We start from the raw sequence: 16044 nt of genomic DNA on the forward strand, positions 1-16044 counted from the left end.
TTTCGCTCTTCCTCTTTACTTGACTAATTTCTCTCCGCCTTTTCCCCTTGACCGCTTCTGTCATCTTTTGTTCTTTCCAAAATCACAACCACCACCACCAAAGCATCACCATCATCATCATCGTCATCATCATCATCAACTTCCATTTCTTTCTCCATTTTCTGAGCTTACTCTCCTTACCATCGACTTTTTTTCATATCCTCTTCAGCAGTTACATTTTATCCTTCCTTTTTTTTTTCTCTCTCTCATTTTCCTCCACACCCATCTAGCACCTGTCACAGCATTTCAAGTTTTCGTCTGAACCCTCCACGTCACAACCTAACCCGTAGCACTCGAGCGAGCTAGAGGCTCTCGCGCGCGCGCGCACACACACACACACTCACACACACACACACACACACACACACACACACACACACACACACACACACACACACACACGAATCTCCTTTCTTTTGCTTATCTTCAGTTGTATCTCTTTACCCTTTACTCATCTCTCATCACCTTCATTCTGTCAGTCTCCGGTTTCTATACAGTTTCGTTCCCTTTGTCTTGTTTTCCCTTTGCCCCAGTTTCTCATTCTCCCACTCACACATGTTGGTTTCCAGGTCATGTCAAAAGGTCAAACGAAGGTCAGACATTGTGTTCTCCAAGTGTCAACCAACCTTGTTATGCCCCGTAGTTGCCAGAACGAGGCAAATATTTGTGTAATCCATATATATATTTCTCCTTCTGGTACGTCCTAGCGCGCTTGTTTTGTATTTCCATCCTAAAAAGGTACAATGAGAGAGAGAGAGAGAGAGAGAGAGAGAGAGGGGGGGGGGAATGGGGGATAGTCCAGTATCTGTGCAGGCGTATTCATTAAACTCATTTTGATATTACCATGCCACAAAGACCGTATTTAGAGTCAGTAGAGCATAGAAGAGATGAGAGGTGAAGAGAGCAAAAAAGACAAAACGAGAAAAGAGGAAACAAGGCAAAAAGAGAGGAGGAGGAGAAGGTTGAATGGAAAGTGGGCGTCAGGGGAGGAGGAGGAAAAGGAGGAATGGAAAGCGGGCTTCAGGGAAGGGACAAGAATGGGGAGTGCTGGAGGAAGAAAGGATAAAGAAAGGAACGAGAAGGAGAGGCAAATAAAAATTGATAGGCGTTGATAAATGATGGAAGGGATAAAACAGGATATTAAGTCCAGTCTCTGTTGCAGAGACCCATATACATCTTCTTAGCAAGAGGTTTTGACTAGTGATTTGAGTAAAGGATACCGCCAGCTTCAAAGCAGTATTAGGTGAAATTGCTAGAATCATAGCATTAGTGAGAAAATAACAGTTTTCAAAAAGGTCGCCACCGGGGTCTTTCAGGATTATAAAGGCTTAAAATTTCTAATAGAAATGTAATACCTGGATGACTATTATGGGGTTTTCAGGCAAGGCCGACACGATGGCGCCTATACGAAATCAGTATGACGTTGAGAAGTACCCGAAATCCAAGATGGCCGCCATCCGGACCCTCTCCAAACAAAAAAGTCGTGTATATTTTGGAAGAAACATCGTGACTGGATGATTTTTATGTTAATTATGAGGTTTTCAGGCACTGATGACACGATAGTACCATTAATGATTCAATATCTCCACATTTGATATCCAACATTCAAGATGGCCACAAATAAGTAATGAGAACATAGGCATAGAAAAGTATGTTCTGTCTTGTTATAACCTCTTGTGTACGGTACTTATGTTATGTCTTGTTATACCCACGTGTGTTCTGTGTTAAGCACTGGAAATGTCATAGCACTAGTGTTAAGTCATATATCCATGTGTGTGCTGTGATATACCGCGGAAACATCACTTACCACTTGTGTTATGTGTAGTTTATTGTCTTGTTATATCCACCTGTGTCCTCACATGAGCCACAGAAACATCTCTTAAGGTTTATGTTACGGTGTTATCGAGAATTTTAATCCTTCAACTACGACGTCGTGTTTATGTTCCAGACGGTTTTATTAACTTTGGGGACTTTTTGAAATGGACAGCTTAGATAGAGTGAGCATAAGCTCCTTGTGCAGTATAAGTCCTTCCTTAATTGAACATATTCGTTTGGTTGTATCAAGTATAAAATTAAAATCAAGTCGTTGGACTGAATGGTTTTACATCCTGTTGGTGTGTCGCATGGAAGTGCAGATGAAACCGTTTTAGCAAGTAACACATTTTCTAAACATTCAGTGTAATAGGGACTGGTTTCTCGATTATGAGATCTGTTGTGCACATCACCACCACCAAGCAAGTGAATGTCACTGGAGTGGAGCCATTACAGGACCAGCAGGGTGAGACATGGAAGGGTCAGCTTTCATCCATAATGCAAATTGTGTAATAGTGTTGCTGCTGCCCCTCTCTCCTCATCACAGCCTCCTGCACTGATCTCTTGAGGATAATTATTGGCCAAACTGGTACTACCCCTCCCTCCTCATCACTGCTTCCTGCATTGACGTCTTGAGTAAGGCAGCTAATTATTGGCCAGACTGATGCTGCCCCTCCTCACCCTCTTTATTATTGGTCAGGCTGGACAGGTGGCTGGTAATGACACTGTCTACAGTTACGTCCAGAACAGTTTCCACTACTTGCTGCATGGCCTTTGGTTTTATAGTTATTGATTACGAAGAGAATCAAATATTTATGCGATGAATAAGAAAAATACCGTAAATCTTATTAATCATACGTTAATATAAATTAGTTATGAACAAACAATACGTAACCTTCATGGTAAACATTTGAATGTAAGTAACCATTGGTAAACTTTATTAAAAAAAAAAAAATAACGTGGTAAACAATACAGCAATCCATTACTTCAGCAAATTAATATAATATACAGGTACATAAACTGTTGCACTGAAAAGTAAGTTAGGCGATTCTTTATTCTTTGATTTGCACTTATTCTTTATGCCACTAGAAGAGCTAAAATAAAACATAGTGCTACTCCCGCATAGTCTTCAGTTGAAAACATCACACACCAAACCAAAAAATGAATGCCCAGATTAACTTTACCCCTTATTTTCTAGCTACAGTATTCAGTCATGTCCTCCAGATTCTAATTGCGCTGGAGTTTTTTATTCTTTCGCTGACTGTCTGGTGTGTCTGTCTCGTTCGATGAAAACTTTGAATATTTCAAAGGTTTCTTCTTCTTCGAAACTACTACGGTTGATTGTCTCTCTCTCTCTCTCTCTCTCTCTCTCTCTCTCAAATATTATTGCGAGAAATGTACAGATGTAAAGTAAGCGATGTTTGTGTAAATGTCAAATATTACCAATGAAATGCCTGGTTAAGGTTTTATCAGAGATGCTAAAGTTCCTCCTCTTATTTTTTTTTTATTGCTGTTCAGAGAGAGGGGGGGGGAGACTTCCTTTTTTATGCAAGAAAGAAGGAACCAATTTGCCCTACAACAACAACAACAACAAAAGAAAGGAACCTAATCGAGAGTCAAATTAAAGATCCGTTCATTTCGAGATGCCTGGACAAACTCTACTCGAAAGACTGGAGATCATAGGCAGTAGAAAATACAGAGGGAGACAGCTCCAGAAATGACCTGTTGCATTCATGAAGGACTGGGAGCAATGGTTAACTCTTGCGTTAGAGGGCTGGACAGAAAGGGGATGAGAGTTTTGTTGGTAGACGGACGCTACGTGCTCGCCGTAGTGGTGGAGGGGTGCAAACAAACGTTTAGAAGTGCAGTAACCACTAAAGCAACGATAGAAAAGACATAAAAATACAACAATGCTACGAAGAGACATAAATTGAAAGAGGCCAGTAAGAGCCGGAGATCTAACGAGACGAAAAGCCTTTAACTCAACTTTGTTCAGGAGAGCTGTATGTGCGGAGTCTTTACACACATGAGAGTTGTACCCTACACAGGGGCAAATTAACCCGTGTATAATGCCAACAGCTGTGCAGGTGCAAAGAAGGTATGGAAACAGCTCAGCACAATTAATCTCTTGGAAGCAGATTTTACAAGAGAGGTAATATGATCTTTCCAAGATAAATTCCGAGAGAATGAAACCCAAGGTATGTTTAAAGAAGATACAGACTTGAGTTGTATATTGTTAAGAATTAGAGGATACTCCAGTGGACGATTTTCCCGGAGTTGAAAGATGTAAGAAGTGAGTTTTTGATGCATTACAAACAATCAGATTACTTTTACCCCAGTGAGAGATATCAACCAAGTCAGACACTAAGTGTGCCATAGCGTCATCCCTTGTTTCCTGAAGTAGTTGCTGAGATGGACGGCAAGGGAAGCAAATGGAAAGGTAAAGGATGGCGTCATCAGCATATGAGTGGACTGGGTTAGATGTACAGCTTAGAGGGTGACTGATGAATAAAAGGAATAGAACTGATGATCGGACAGAGCCCTGAGGAACATCACTATTGATATCTCTAGGGAAACGGTGGCCGTCTATAACAGCTGCTATAGAATGACCAGAAAACAAGCTAGAGATGGAGACACAGATAGAAAGGTAGAAACCATAAAAGAGCAGTTTGGAAATTAAAGATTTATGCCAGATTCGATCGAAAGCCTGTGAGATGTCAAGTGCAATGACGAAACTTTCTCAAAGGTCCAGAAAGGAGGATGACCAGGGGTCTGAAAGGTAGTTGAGAAGATCGCCAGTAGAGTGTCCCTGGTGGAACCCATAAAGACGATTTGAAAGAAGCTTGAGATAGGAACAGCACTTTTTTTTTTTTTTTTTTTTTAAGAATAGACTAAAAATAATTATGAAGTACGGGATGTTAAAACTATTAGGAGATAGTGAGAGGACTGGGAATGGCCTTCTTTGGGACAAGCTGAATGAAAGAAAACTTCCAGTAAGAGGGAAAAGGACAAGTTGACAGAAATGGGTGAAAGAGTTTTCCTAGGCTGGATGTAAGCACAGAAGCACAGTTCTTGAAGACAACAGGAGAGACCCCAACAGGCCCAAATGCCTTGTTAGTACTAAGGCCAATGATGGCGGAAATACATCAATTGAAGAAATTTTAGTGTCAGCCCTGAGGAAGTTAGAAGGGGGAGATGAAGGAACAGCACCATTATCGTTTAAGGTGGAATTAGAGAAAGCCTGAGCTAAAAGTTCTGCTTTATCATCAGAAGAAATAGCTACTGAACTATCAGAGTGAAAAAGAGGAGGGGAGGATGACGAGGTGAAGTTGTTGAAAAGTTTTTTTGGGAAGATGCTGGAAGAAGTGGATAGAATTCGACCCGGAGAGTTCAGAAGATTTAGTTTAAATGAAATATTTTTTATATTTTTTGCAGAGTGGTGAACAGAAGAGATGAGATTCAGTGATGGGTTGACTTCGGTACCTTTGGTTGGCCCTCTGATTGCTGTGGACAGCGTTAGAATAAGCATGATTAAACCAATTTTTTTCTTTTGCATTAGTTACAGGGTATGAGAAAGGAATGTACTCTTCCATGCCTGAGAGAATAATCTCTGTAGTGTGCACAGCACACAGATTGCTCTTGGGCGTGGAAGCAATTGTCATTCCACGGAAAATCAAAGAAGCAGTGCCTGAGGGCCTCCCAGTAACTCGTAAGTGCCACAGTCGCGCTTCTTGGGAGGGTACGCAGGTCTTATTGGTGTGATAGGACAGGTTAGGATGTTAAGGTGGTAATCAGAGGAGCCCAGTGGAGAGAGAAGATTAACAGCATAAGCAGAAGGATTAGCTGTAAGGAAGACGTCTGTTGAGTTGCAGATCTTTCATGGGCAGTCATGGATATGGGTAGGGTGCCGTACAAGCTGGTCAAGATCATAAAGGTTAGAAAAGATGTTGGCTTGTTCACCAGGTGGATCAGAGAAAGGAGAGAAGCGCCAAAGGTGGTGGTGATCATTGAATTCATCTTGAAATGAGATTTTAGTGGAGGTAGAAATTGGTAGGCTATGTCCCATCTTAGAAAAACGATAGTCATAGATTTTTTCATAATCATTAGAATTATTAGATATATTTAGTCAAAGAATGACAGGAGAGCCGAAGCCTGAGTGTAGACAATTCAAAAGATTCAAGTTCAGGAACACAACAGCCACCTTTAGCTTTGAATTGAGTATAGAGAAAGTAGGAGGATACAGAGAAAGGTTTGTTACCAGTCACCACAGTGAGCTGAGTGTCTCTAAGAAAAAAAAAAACAGTTAATTTTAGAGGACGAGCTATGGTGTTTAAGAGAAAGAAAGTTTTACGAAGGCTGCAAATGAAGAAGTGAGAGAGACAGTGGTTCCAGGCATCTCGCTGGATCGTCACCGGGAGAAGGACGGATGGTGGGGGCTTTGATGGTACCCCCCCCCCCCAGGGACTCCGAGGCTTGGTGATATGATGCCATTTTTTATACATTTTGAGTTGGAAGTGTAGTGTGTAATGTGCATGTACAAAGTAGTTTGGTGATAACATTTAGAGAAACTTGTACTGGAGACCGTGCTGGCCTATTCTCTGTTTTACTGAAACAATGAAGTTATTCGGCAAAGGGAAATGGCCAGAAGCTACTTCCGAAGGTTGATGATAAGGGAGCTCCAGCTCTCCCTGTCATCAGCTTTTTATCAACCTTGAGAGTACCGCCCTGCTCGACTGGTGCTACAGTCTACTCCATCACACACACACACACACACACACACACACACACACACAGTATACCTCCTGTCCATCAGATACAAGTTATAATGCTCAGAAGCCTTTGCAATAATAATAAAATAACTAATTATTGCCTGAAGGGATATAATCAGATATCAAGAATTTGTATTAAATTATAAAGGAGTTAATATCCAGGTGGCTATTGCGCCCAAATCAACTCAGGAACTCAACCCTTATATACCCAGGTTGGTAAATAATAACCATGTTGAATAGAAATTGGCTTGTGAAATTTTGAGCAGAGTTAGCTGCAAAAAAAAAAAAAAAAAAAAAAAGAGAGAGAAAAAAGAAATAGCTCGCCGTCCAGCTGTGTATCTCCCTCCCGCCATTTTCAGGATTTATTACGCAGGTGAATCGAATTGCCTTGACAAGTTATCAGGTCTGTATCTTTTTTCAGTATATTTTCCATGAGGTGTGCCTGTACCAGTGTGTATTTGTCAGTTTCAAATAACACATCGGTTGCATTTGATATGAGTGTTCTCTCTCTCTCTCTCTCTCTCTCTCTCTCTCTCTCTCTCTCTCTCTCTCTCTCTCAGTTCATCCACACTGCTTCCCACCCCAACCCACGGCTGTAATAACAATAATAATTTAAACGAGTAATAATGGATGGAACAGTAAGTTTGTTTGTGTGTGTGTGTATGTGTGTGTGTGTGTGTGTGTGTGTGTGTGTGTGTGTGTGTGTGTGTGTGTGTGTGTGTATGTGTGTGTGTGTGTGTGTGTGTGGGTGTGGGTGTGGGTGGGTGTGGGTGTGAACGGAACTTGGAGGCAAGGAATACTTTGATTTAAAAAAATTCGCATCTGCTGGAGTTTTGTCAGGAGAGTCTTTGTGTTGAGGGATTGGCGGAGGGACTGAATATTGTGCTAGTGTTAAATAAGTTTGTGTATGTGTGTGTGTGTGTGTGTGTGTGTGTGTGTGTGTGTGTGTGTGTGTGTGTGTGTGTGTGTGTGGAGAGAGAGAGAGAGAGAGAGAGAGAGAGAGAGAGAGAGAGACAGAGAGACAGAGACAGAGAGAAAGAGAGAGAGACAGACAGACAGACAGACAGACAGACAGAAGATTCAGTACTTGTCGGGAGTTAGAGAAAACATTCAGCTGGATCATCCAGGAGGCATAGAAAAAAGTTGGTGAGTGTGGAAAAGTGAGGCGGGAGTGGTGGGCTGAAGTGGAATTATGGCTGGGAGAATGTTTGGTGGGTGGTGGGCTGAAGTGGAATTATGGCTGGGAGAATGTTTGGTGGGTGGTGGGCTGAAGTGGAATTATGGCTGGGAGAGTGTTTGGTGGGTGGTGGGCTGAAGTGGAATTATGGCTGGGAGAATGTTTGATGGGTGGTGGGCTGAAGTGGAATTATGGCTGGTAGAATGTTTGGTGGGTGGTGGGCTGAAGTGGAATTATGGCTGGGAGAATGTTTGGTGGGTGGTGGGCTGAAGTGGAGTTATGGCTGGGAGAATGTTTGGTGGGTGGTGGGCTGAAGTGGAATTATGGCTGGGAGAGTGTTTGGTGGGTGGTGGGAGTGGAGTGGGATTGGGTGGGGTGGGATGGGGTGGAGTGGAGTGAAGTGGGGGTGATGGCGGGAAGTATTTCAGATGGGAGTAGAGTGGTGTGGGGTAGGGTGGGAGTGATGACGATAGTATGTTAGTTGGGGGTGGAGTGATTTGGATGGGGTGGGGTGGAGTGAGTGGGGTGGGGTGGGGTGGAGTGAGTGGAGTGGGGTAGGGTAGGGTTGAGTGGAGTTTAGTTGAGTGTAGTGGAGTGGGAGTGATGGCTGGGAGTATGTCAGGTGGGGGTGGAGTTGGGTGGGGTGGGATTGGGGTGACTGATGGCTTATAGTATGATAGGTGGGGGTGAAGTGAGGTCAGTTGGTATGATGGCTGGGAGTAAGTCTAATTGAAATAAGTCTTTTGTTGTCTGTCATCTGTTGGAATGCACTATGCACGAATGGTAGAGAGAGAGAGAGAGAGAGAGAGAGAGAGAGAGACAGACAGACAGACAGACAGACAGAGAGAGAGAGAGAGAGAGAGAGACAGAGAGAGACAGAGAGAGAGAGAGAGACAGAGATAGCCAAGAGGTCAGTCATTATACCAGTCTGAATTTCTTCTGTAAGTGAAAGAAAGGCAATTCAAGGCCTTTAATCTACGAATTAATGGTAATGAAATGTAATTGTGAGGATGTTAGAGGGTGCGTGAGAGTAACATTTCCTTTCATGGTTAGGATGAAACTCATGACATAACTCTAGCCACATTATTACTTCTTTTCTTCTCAGGCTTTCTGTACCTCTTACCTCAGTCAAGAATAGTTGTTTTTTTCACCCTTAGCTTTTTTTTTTTTACCCATCCTTCTCTGACCTTGCATAACCAGTAATTTATTTCAGCCTCACAGTGACTACGTTCACACAGACACCAATTTGCTTCACCAGCCTGGTATTTATTTTACCCTGACTGTCATGAACCTCATCCCCCCAGCAAGTTACTTCCGCCGAGCGCTGCTTTTCTTTCCCTCTGCAAATAAATAATCAAAGCTAGATAGGTAGAGCGATGGATACTGACAGACTGATAAATACCTGCAGCTAGCTAAACAGATTGGTAATCAAACCGACAGACAGACAATACCCATCCCCGGGCCTTAAGAAAAACAGATTTCCCTTTAAATAAAAGCAGTAACTTTGTATATTAAATACCCTCACTCCATCTCATCCATCAGCCGCCATCTTTTCACTTCCTAATCCTTCTTTCCCTACTTCCCTTTCTTCCTTTCTACCATAACGTTTATCCCTGCGTTTTTCTCGACGCCTGTTTTCCTCCATCTTTTTCCTCTCTGCCTCCCTCCCCCTCCATCTTTCTCCTTAACCTTCTTTCCCACTTCTCCTTCTCTTGTATCGGCATTGCCCTCCCTCGGTTTGTCTCCAATTCTCCTCCTTCTTTCCAGCCTCATTGTTTCTTTCTTATTTCTACGTCCCTGCCTCCCTCCATTAATCCCCCTCCCTTCTCTGTCTCTGTCTGTCTGTTTGTCTGTCTCTCTCTCTCTCTCTCTCTCTCTCTGCCAGGCTTTTCTCCGTTTCGTACAGATATTCCCAAACTCTTTCCCTCTCCTCATTCCTAAGTTTCTTCTTCAAGCTCTCCTCTCCCTTCCATCTCTCTCTCTTTCTTCCTCTTTAGCCTCAGTAGTCTCTCTTACCCCTTTCTTTCTACATTTTCTCCTGGTTATTTTATATTTTCATGAACTGCAGACTCGCTTTTAAAAGAACCCCCGCTATCAGCACCTGCCATCTTGTGTAAATGATTGCCTTTCTTGCATCCTGTCATCTGCTCCTTCACATGTTCTTACAGTAGTTTTCTTGCTCCTTGTATCTTTCATGACCCATATTTGCTCTGCATTCGCCTCTCTTAATCAGATTTTCCTTTAGTTACAGATATTCCTTTTCATGCACGTATTGTTTTAGTCAACATTATTTACTCATACAGTCACTGTAAGACACATTAAGCTTCTCGTTCACTCTTACTTATATGGTTACCTTTTTATTTATTCTTTTTTTTTTTTACTATCACTGGTTTTCTTACACGATCACTTTTATTACTGCAGTCAGTTTCATTCGCCCTTTCTTTTAACATTCAGTAGATCAGAAAGAGAGAGAGAGAGAGAGAGAGAGAGAGAGAGAGAGAGAGAGAGAGAGAGAGAGAGAGGGAGAGAGCAAATCATATTAGAAAATTTAAAGTCCAGAAGATAAGATCAGCATCAGAAAGAAATGCAGTGCGAGGGAGGTGGAGAGACAGGAAGGGAGAGAAATAATAGAGGTCAGCAAGAAGTAAACAGGACGCAGCAGATCACACAAGTGAGATAAATAAAACAATTACTACAACAACTCCTGCAGGTTGGCGAGCGTGCAGTCAGTTGTTAAATCCTTCAGCCATCCTGTATCAGACGAGGGTGTCGGTGCCGGACATGAGGAAGTCCAATCACGATTTGATTCTGTGCCTTTGAATGTATAATGATGGATAATTTTGTGTCCTTCCTCGTGAAATATTGGTAAGTTTGTTGCTCTAGGGTGTTTATATCTTCTAATTATAAAATTATCTGAATACACATACACATGAACACACACAAAACAGGAAGCAACAGTTACTTCCAGTGCAACTCTGGTTAACTCTCAATCAAAAACAAACAAATAAACTGCCAGAAACAACAGAGATCTTGGTTTTAAACGCATGTTAAAATATATTTATGAGTGTCAGTTGCTGACAGAAACGTTGGATGGAAATACAAAAGAGTGAGACGTGTGTGAGCCTCAAGAGGAAAGGACTTGTGAGGAGTAGTACAACTGTCTCTCCATCAGTAAAAAACAAACCTACATTTTACTTTCAACAGCCTAGATATTCAGTCCGTCACACATGTAACAGGTAATCCGATATGTTTTGTTTTAACCCGATATTTTTTCAGTCCTTTCGTCATGGAATGGCTCACTGTAAAAGGAGTCAAGCATCGATCGAGGTGCCATGTGCGCTTGTCAGAATAGCAATAATTCCTGTATATCAAAGTGATCGGTGAGGGACGTGGGATGGTACGGTACGGTGCAGTGCGATGCGGTACGGAAGGGTCCGGTACGGGTATTCTTTCACTGTGTTGCGGTATATTTGAGGCTCAAGTGGAACTCTTTGACGCAGTTCCCCCCCTCCCCTCACTCTGTCAGGCGGCAGGCCACGCTGCACCTGACAGATGGCCACCAGTTTGTGTGAAGCAAGTCTAAATCTCTTCGGCGATTTCTCCTGCCTTCTTTTTATCCTAACATATTTCACTGAGAGAGAGAGAGAGAGAGAGAGAGAGAGAGAGAGAGAGAGAGAAATCTTTCATATCTAATTCCTACAGATACCAAACATAAACTTACATATTCGAATGCAGTGTTTGATTCATTCAGTCATTTACACCAATACAGAGCAGCTTTTTCTCAGTTTCAGAGTCTATAGAACATTCAACTGAATCAAAGTTCATCATTTTTTAAGAGCTGGTTATTCCTCTACATTATTGAACATGAACAACAAACGTGTAAATAAACAATATTCTTAAGAACCTGAGAACGCCCCTGAATATGTAAGGCTATAAATACCGCAAGTAATGGAAGGTGTAGCACATTATTATTCCTGACATTGCCAATCCACCGCCTCAACACCTGTATAATAACAAAAAGCCTTCACGTTTCTGCAATAAACTGTATACTTGTATTTGCCTGTAATTACGTGTCGGTAGTGAGTAATATCCCAGACAAGGAGCAGAATAGATTTTACTCATTAACCTTTACGTTACGAGAATCTTTGCGGCGTTTTGTAATACATTTTTGCTGATATTCACAAAAGATATATAACTAAGGACAACCGTCTTGTAGTGAAAGGAATAATGAAGACTGTTTTTCCCGTCCAGCTCAGAAAGTTAATCCCAAGCTGAAAGGAATGAATTATCAGGAGGCAGCAGAAGATCTCGTGGTAAAGAGGTTAGGGCTTTATTCTTACCCTGTCATTCTCCTTTCATTATATACAGCCTGGCCTGTGTGGGGGGGAGGTGAAGCCCTCCTGTGTAGGTTTGATCTATCACACACACACACACACACACACACACACACACACACACACACACACACACACACACACACACACACACACACACACACACACTATCCTTATTTTCCTCTCAAACAATTTCTTCCCAGAAGCCATTCCTCATAAACCCATCAAACAGATTGCAACAGCTGAAAGAGAGAGGGAGAGAGAGAGAGAGTGTACCCAAATTAAGTAACAGTTCCATTCATTATGCACAGTCATACACGCCCCTGGCTGGCCTGCTTTAACACCTGCACAAAGTAACGCATAACACCTGGAATCGGTGGTTGCCTGGCCAGTGAATAGGACAGTACTGTATATAATATTAAATTGCATCATTTTATTAGTTCGGAAAATTCTCGTCCAACATTCCCCGATTTAGTAATGGATTTACCACACGCAGGAAATGCCCATGTGTGTGTGTGTGTGTGTGTGTGTGTGTGTGTGTGTGTGTGTGTGTGTGTGTGTGTGTGTGTGTGTGTGTGTAGCTTGATTGAGCTTGTGTCAATTGGTGTAGCAGATCTGTGGACAAAAAAGTATTCCGTGCATAAGTCCTGTATATCCGAAATAGATTTATGAGAACTCAGCCCACTGCGGAAAGGAAAAGTTTGTCCTTAAAAAATTCACGGTGTCTGTGATTCACTCAATCTCAAACTAAAGAATGATACCAGTTATAAAATTAAAGTTCATAACCTTCTGCAAGTAAAATCGCACCACCCACGTACAGTACTGTACATCCTGAGTCAATGAACCCTTGAGAGCGCATGCACACACACACACACACACACACACACACACACACACACAGTTACTCTATTTTTTTTTTACCTGCAATCCTGTCCCTTGCTTTCCTCAGTTATTTTTTAATATTTTTTTGAAATAAAAGTAAACTTTTTCTCCTTTTATATGCATATAGTATAGTCTCGACACGCTTAAGGTTGATTCTGATATGTTTCCTTATCGCAACATGCTTCTTGTTCATTTTCTTTTTAGGGCTCCGTGTTTTTGTGCTCTGTTCATCGCCATTTTTTTGTGATTTTTCCCTTCGCAACAGTGGAGTGAGACTGTTGTTTTTTTCTTGATTTTTTCTTCATTGGTTTTGTTTGCGATTGCCGACTTCTTTTTCCATTTGAATTGTGTTTTTCTATTGTCTCACTAGTTTTCTGTCTCATATTTGAGTCTTTCCCACCCCCTTCCTCTCCGTTCCCTTCTCTTTGTTGTTCGCGTTCAGTTGTTGGATAGATGACTCAGGCACAACACTGGCAGTAAAGAGTTAAAATATTGTTGTGCTCCATCATGTCTTCTTTCAGTGACCTTCATTTGCAGGATAAACTTCCGTGTTATTGCCTTCTTGTTTAAATTTTCGTTATGTTTAATTCCTGACAACTTTAAGTGGCCTCTCTTCTTTTCCCTTTTCATCCTGGGTTTTTGTAACCTATTCTGTTGAGTCTTTATATCCTTCCACGTCCTCTATGGAGGAAGCTGTTCCATAAGGAACTGATGAGCATAGGAGTTTTTTCCTCTTCATATCTGTTAATCTCGTCGCTCTGGGGTCTTACCTTAGATGTATATGTTACAGGGTATTTGTGTAGCCAGTGATTTCACGAAATTCCTAGGGAATTCGTTAAATGAGTTTGTTAGGAAGGGTTAATTAGGGCTAAGTTCATTTACCGTGTGGTTAGGTTAGTTTGAGGTAATCTAGGTTGAGTACGGTAGAGGTTAAGCTAGGCTTGGTTTGTTAGGTCAGATTAGGTTAGGTTAATTTAGACGAAAACTAAACATAACTTAGCATTCATCTAAATTAACTTAACCTAACCTAACTTAACTAAACTAGTTTAACCGAACCAAAGTTAACCCATATTATCCCAGACTAACTTAACCACAGCCTAATATAACCTCACCTAAAGTAACCCATCCTAATTTAAACTCATTTCACGAATTCCCTAGGGATTTCATGAAATCACTGGTTACACAAACTCCCTGTAACGTACTGTATATGTTATGAGTCCATATTATACTTTCAAATCATAATAGATAGATAGATAAATAGACAGATAGACAGCTCTATGCGAGCCTGGGAATGGGAAATGATCTTGCAAGTTACACTGAGGAAAAGCTGACGACAGATTACGAAGTAGCCAGTCAGGAGATGATGCAGTTAGTTTGTCAGCGATACAGCAGGAGAACAAAGCCTAGTACCATACACACACATACACACATACTCACACACAGGCTTCTAGAACTTTCCAACCACAGTGAACACACGTGACACGACTCCTGTTTCACCAGAATTTAGGAAAGAGAGCTCAGATGGAGGCTAGCCATAGAACAGGCAGGTCGTAGGGAGAAGGGCTTAGCAACTTGGGAGAGAGAGAGAGAGAGAGCGAGACAGGGAGGTAGCTAACTGGACTCTACTTATACTCACTCGTGTGTGAGAGACTCTGTTAATATTTCCAAGAACAAATAAAAATAGTCCCATACTATTCCTTACCTCTCCTGTCATTGCATGACAAAAGGGAACCAAGATTATCTACTTACAAAGTTACTCACGTATAACAACCGCTCGTCCACAAGTCTAATATATAACTTCTCTACAGTTAACTACAAAGTCTTTTTTATGACATTTTTTTTTTTTTTTTTTACCCGGGCCTCCCGCGTGGCAGGCGAGAATTCTACCACTGAACCACCGATGCCAGAAGGAGAGAGGCCATAGAATCGGCAGGGTGTAGGGAGGAAGGCTTAGCAACTTGGGAGAGAGAGAGAGAGAGAGAGAGAGAGAGAGAGAGAGAGAGAGAGCGAGACGGAGGTAGCTACCGGGACTCTACTTAACTTCACTCGTATGTGAGAGTGTTAATATTTCCAAGACAAATAAAAATAGTCCCATACTATTCTTTACCTCTCATGTCATTACATGACAAATGGGAACCAAGATTATCAACGTACAAACAACTCAAGTATAACAACCGCTCGTCCACAAGTCTAATATATATAACTTCTCTATAAGTAACTACAAAGTCTTTTTATGACATTTGGTAGCAGCGAACGTATACGAACCTCGTCTACGAATCAACAGTGAATTCCTACAAAATATCAAGATTGAAAACAAAAAACTACCTCTCACAACCAACAGCTTACAACCAGCTCCTCACAGTTCTCTCCAACCCCCCCTCCGTCTCCCCGATCATCACGCTGATGTAGAGGTGAAGAGGTCACAGGACGCCTTGCAAGTAGTTTAACAAAGTACTGATACAAACAATCTTGAAATTTCTACAACGAACCAATGAACTACAACCATCTACAATCAATTACAGGTAACAACTCTACGAGTCGTCTGTATAATCTTCTACACGCACCTACAAGTAGCGGCAGTCTTCATCCTACAACGAGTAAATCACAAGAAAAAAGGACCACGAATACCTCAAGTAAGAAAAACCAAACGAACAAAAGAAGAGTGAGACACGACTCACAACTCATAACCACCAGACCTCACCCTCCTCTCTCTGCTACATCCACCCAACCTCCACCGCTGATGCAGGAGTGAAGAGGTCAAGACGACGAAGCAAATACCAAGTCCATATTCACAACTCATCTTACTCACTCGTCTTCACTCAAGTTACTCATCGCTACTCATTCACTCACCACAGCTACCAGTGTGGGAAGTCGACGTCATCATGCGTGCTTGCTGAAAAGACGCCACGTCAGTCAACTCACCACCTGCACTGTCACTAACACCATTCCCACCACGGTAAAAATTAGTGAGTTACATAGTTACTTCATTTATACAATACACAGTGATAGACAATAAGCTTCTGCACAAACA

Source organism: Coenobita brevimanus, chromosome 17 (genome assembly GCF_032717465.1).
Source record: "Coenobita brevimanus isolate Jiangsu-jjx chromosome 17, ASM3271746v2, whole genome shotgun sequence".
Lineage (NCBI taxonomy): Eukaryota > Metazoa > Arthropoda > Malacostraca > Decapoda > Coenobitidae > Coenobita > Coenobita brevimanus.